Raw genomic sequence first — 5,656 nt, forward strand, 5'->3', positions numbered from 1 at the left:
ACTTTCTCAAGTATTTTGTCACAGTGATGAAAAGCTGACTGATGTACTGTGCTCCATCTAGTCAGTATATGTTTGAAATTTTCCATAATTATTTTGAAATTTTTAGAAAAAGTTATTATACAATATCTTTATTAACATTTACAAAATCTCTAGGCCTTGCTGTTACAGAAAACATTGTGATTTTTAAAAGACTTAAATTTTATTATTATCATTATTATTATTATTACTCTTATTGTTTGTGTGTGTAATGTATGTGCACTCATGTCATGCAATGCCTGAGGAAGTCAGAAGGGGGCGTCGGATTCCCCTGGAATTGGAGTTACAGACAGTTAACCCCCCATGTGGGTGCTGGGAATAGAATCCGGGTCCAGTGTTCTTTGGCCAGTCCAGTGTTCTTAACCACTGAGCCAATTCTCCAACCCATGAATGCAATTTATAGGCAGGTGTGGTGGCACATACCTTTAACCCTAAATACCTGTCGTTTAAGGCTTGCACTGCTTAGTGTGAACATGGGACCCTGCAGTCACTATTCATGATGACAATAGCCAGATATTTGGACCAGTCAAGAACAGATGTGTGGCCTGCTGGGTACATTTAGTCCTCACAGTGATACTGGGAAGTCTAACTCCATTTTATCTTGTGTTCATTTGGGTCTTGTATTCCACTTGTACTAGTTCCATTTTTTGTTCGTTTTTGTTTTTGTTTGAGATAGGGTCTCCCTGTAGCTCATTATTGTTTGTGTGTGTATGTGCATGCACACACACACACACACGCAAGCGTGCTTTCTCTCAAGGACATGCCACAACACACATGTGGAGGTCAGAAAACAACTTGCAGGAATTAGTTGTCTCCTTCTACCATGTGGGTTCTGGGCATCAAACTCAGGTAGTCAGGCTTAGTGATAAGGCCTTTATCTGCTGAACCACCTCACTGGCCTCCCATATTTTCTATTTAATGATTCTGAATCACAGTTGACCTCAGGTAACTGAACTCAGGGTATGGAAGCTGACACCTCTCTTCTTCCAAAGAGAATACGGGTGGTTTCTTTGGTTCTATCTGCAACACTAATCCTGTCTCCAACCAGAAACATAATGGAGACCCTCACTTTCCACTTCCCTTCTCTCAGGGAGGATGACTGGCCCCCACACAGTCACACTGATGTCTTTGATTTTGTTTTCAAGATTCTTTTTTTTTTTTTTTTTTTTTTTGAAGAGGGTTCTGTAGCCCCAACTGTCCTGGATTCACTATGGAGACCAGGCTGGCCTCGAACTCACAGAGATCCACCTACCTCTGCCTCCCCAGTGCTGGGATTAAAGGCATGCGCCACCAAGCCCAGCCACTGTTTTTAAGAATTTTTTAAAAAGGGGATTAAGAGATGGCTCCATGGTTAAGAGCCCTGGCTGCTTTTGTAGAGGACTTGGTTTCAATTTCCAGCACCCATCCACAGCAACTAACAAGAGTTCATAACTCCAGTTCTAGAAGATTCAACGCCCTCTTCTGGCCTCCTCGGGCATTGCATGACACAGGTGCACTTACATACCTGCAAGCAAAGCACTCTTACACATAAAATAAAAATAAATTTTAGCTAGTTGTGGTGACACATGCCTTTAATCCAAGTACTTGGGAGGCAGAGGTAGGCAGAGCTCTGTGAGTTCAAGGCCAGGCTGGTCTACATAGTGAGTTCCAGGACAACTGGGGCTACAGGGAGACCCTGTCTCAAAAAGACCAAAATAAATAAATAAATACTTTAAATCATTAAAAATTAATTATTTATTTGTATGAATGTTTTACCTGCATGTATATAAGTGGACTCATGCATGCAATGCCCACAGAGGCTAGAAGAGAGTGTTGTATCCCCTGGAATTGGAGTTATGAACAACTGTTAGTTACCATGTGGACGCTGGTAACTGACCCTGAGTCCTCTGCAAGAGCAACAAGTGATCTTAACCACTGAGCCATCTCTCCAGCCCATAGATTTATTTATTTTTATTTTGTGCATATGAGGATTTTGCCTGAATCTATGTATGTGTACCATGTGTGTGCTTGGTGCCTGCAGGGGCCAGAAGAGGGCATCAGATCCCCTGGAACTGGGGTTACAGAGAGTTGTGAGCTACCATGTAGGTACTGGAACCAAAAGTGGGTCTTCTTGAAAAGCAGCAAATGTTCTTACTGCTGAGCCATCTGTCCAGCCACTTTGCTTGTTTGTTGAGTCAAGGTCTTGCTATGCATCTCTGGACATCCTGGAACTCACATTTTGAACTTCAATCCTCTTGCCTCAGCCTCCAGAAAACTGGAATTTCAGGATCATGCCACCATGCATGTGGCATAGTTTTGGTTTTGTGCATAATAATTTATGCATTCTGGGACTGGGAAAGTTACTCAGTTGGTAGAGTGTTTTCCTAGTATGCACAAAGCCCTGGGTTCAAGTCCCAGAACCACATAAACTGGGCATGGTGGCACATGTCTATAATCACAGCACATGGGAGATGAAGGCAGGAGGATCAGAAATACAAGGTCATCCCTGATTACATATGGAGTTCAAGGTTAGCCTGGGCTATGTGAAACCCTGTCTAAAAACAACAATAACCACCAAAAAATAAAACAAAGCAAAAACAACAAATAACCACAAAACCACCATGGGGTTAAAGAGATGGCTCAGTGGTTAAGAGCACTGGCTGCTCATGCAGAGGACCCAGGTTCAGTTCCTAGCAACCACATCATGGCTAACAGTCATCTATAACTCCAGTTTCAGGGGATCTGACACCCTCTTCTGGTCTCTGAGGGCATTTCATGCTTGTGGTACACATCCATACATGCAGGTAAAACATTCATACACATAAAATATAAATAAATAAATAAACCCACACATACACACAAAACAAGTATGGTAACCTATGCTTGTAATTTCAGCACTTGGACTTTGGAGGTGGAGACAAGAGGAAGGTCATCCTTACATTTAGCTAATTTGAGGCCAGCCTCAACTACATAAGTGAAGTAGTCCCTCAAAAACAAAATAAAATGGGGCTGGAGACGTAGCTCAGTGGTTAAGAGTACATGCTGCTCTTCTAGAGGACCTGAGTTGGAGTCCCAGCACCCACATCAAGCAGCTTGGTTCACAACAGCTTGTAACTCCAGCACTGCACTCATGTGCACAAACCCACACATGGACACACACATATACATATAAAAATAATAAATTTTTTAATTTAAAAAGTTAAAGACATCAAGCTTCTTTGTCAATGCTTCCTAGCAGCAGCCTAGTAGAGAATTAAGCCAAGATGTCTGAATATATTCAGGTAGCAGAGAACAAGAACAATGAGCCCATTGAAATACCGTCCGAGGAAGATGGGACAGTATTGCTGTGTCCACCTTCACAGTCTAGCTTTGAGGGGCATGTGGCCTGTGCTACAGGAGTCTGGCTGGTGGAAGGAATTCTGCATCTCCCAGATGCTGGCTGATATACATTCTCAACTATCCCAAAGATAACAAAAGGAAAATGGGTAAGACAGGTGGCCTCCTCAGCAGTGAAAGTAAAAAGAACAGTCCCAAAACCCTCTGATTTAATAGTATTGGGCCTCCCATGGAAAACAACTGAATAGAATATTAAAGACTATTTCAGTACTTTTGGAGAAGTTCTTATTGTACAGGTCAAGAAAGATCTTAAAACTGGTCATTCGAAAGGGTTTGACTTTGTTCATTTTACAGAATATGAAACCCAAGTAAAAGTAATGTCACAATGATACATGATAGATGGGCATTGATGTGACTGTAAACTTCCTAACTCTAAGAAAAGCCCAGATGAGCCTTTGAGAAGCAGAAAGGTATTTGTTGGGCATTGTACAGAGGACAACGCTAGTGAGCTTCAACAGTTCTGTCAGCATGAAGTAGTAGATGCCTTCATTCCCAAACCATTCAGGGCTTTCGCCTTTGTTACATTTGCAGATGATAGGTTTCCGAGTTTCTTTGTGGAGAGAACTTGATCATTATAGGAACTAGCATGCATAAATCCAATGCACACTATCAATAGACAGAGAGAAGTGGAAGATTTGGGTGGTAATCCAGGTGACTTGGGAATCAGGGTGGGTTTGGTACAGTAGGGGGGTGGGGAATCTGGCTTGGGAAACAATCAGGGTGGTAATATGGGTGGAGGGATGATGAACTTTGGCATCTTGAGCATTAATCCAGCAATGATGGCTGCAGCCCAGGCAACACTGCAGAGCAGTTGGGGTGTGATGGGCATGTGAGCCTGTCAGCAGAACCAGTCTGGCCCATCAGGTAATAACCAGAGCCAGGGGAACACACAGAGGGCACCAAATCAGGCTTTTTATTCTGGGAATAACTCTTACAAAGGTTTTAATTCTGGTGCCCCTCTTGGTTGGGGTTCAGAATCAAATGCAGGGTCAGGCAGTGGTTTTAATGGAGGATTTGGCTCAAGCATGGATTCTAAGTCCTCTGGCTGGGATTGGTTGGTTGGTTGAGTGGTTGGTAGACTGGTGGGAATACAAATTTTTCTAAACTCATGGTAAGTATACTATAAAATACATACTGTGCTAGATAGCTTTAGTGTCATCTTGACACACCTGGGTTGAGGGAGCCTCAGTTGGGGAATTGCCTCCATGGGACTGACCCGTAGCCATGTCTGTGAGACATCTTCTTGATTATTGAGTTATGTGGGAGGGCCCAGCCCACTGTAGGTGGTGCTACCCCTGGGCAGGTAGGCCTATGTTTTATAAGAAAGCAGGTTGAGCAGGGGCCAGAGGAGCAAGCCAGTAAGCAGCATTTCTCTATGGCCTGTGCTTCAGCTCCTGCCTTCAGTTTCCTGCCCTGAGTTCCTACTTTGGGCTCCCTTAGTGATGAACTGTGACCCGGGAGATGTAAGCTGAATAAATCCTTTCCTCCCCAAGTTGGTATTGGTCACAGCAATGGAGAAACAAACTAGAACACATATGTACTAAAAATTTTCAAAATTGGTTTGTTCCATGTGGACTGTATTCAGCAGTGTTTTTGACATTTTTCTTTAGAAAAAGAGGAAGAACTAAAGGAGTTTTATAAGTTTTGTTACATAAAGGGTTAAAATACTGTGTGACTGAAAGTGAACTGTTGTTTCCTGATTTGTAAACCAACACACTACAATTGATCTCAAAAGATTTCTCCTGTAATATTCTATCCTTAGACAAGTGAATTCTTTACATGTTCAAAGTAAAAACCATTGGTTAGAACTACATTTTTTTTCTCCTTATTTTAATTTGAATCCTATCATGTGGGTTTTTTCCTTAGGAAAATCTCCTTTTGGGAGATCATGATGTCATGATATTTGGTTCTTTTGATTTTAACATTTGTCTTCTTTCATATATAAAAATATATGAAGCCTTCATTTAATCTCTGCACTCCATCTCATTTCAAATGTTAATGGAAAAAGTATGTCATTGAAAGTAGTGCTGTAGGGAGGTGGAGAGATGGCTCAGTGATTAAGAGCATTGTCTGCTCTTGCAGAGGACCCGGTGATTCCCAGCACCCACATGGTGGCTTACAAACCGTCCTTAACTCCAGTTCCAGGGGAATCCAACACCCTCTTCTGACATCCGTGGCACTGCATGATACAGATGCACTCACATACATGCAGGCAATACTCTCATACACATAAAATAAAAGTAAA

At 42.2% G+C, this 5,656-nt stretch overlaps 1 pseudogene; it reads left to right on the forward strand.

Annotated features, from left to right (window-relative positions):
* Nucleotides 1–3,278: 3,278 nt before the first annotated feature.
* Nucleotides 3,279–5,444, forward strand: LOC103726974 (annotated as a pseudogene).
* Nucleotides 5,445–5,656: the final 212 nt, after the last annotated feature.

Source organism: Nannospalax galili, unplaced genomic scaffold, assembly GCF_000622305.1.
Source record: "Nannospalax galili isolate Female #2095 unplaced genomic scaffold, S.galili_v1.0 scaffold389, whole genome shotgun sequence".
NCBI classification, from domain to species: Eukaryota; Metazoa; Chordata; class Mammalia; order Rodentia; family Spalacidae; genus Nannospalax; species Nannospalax galili.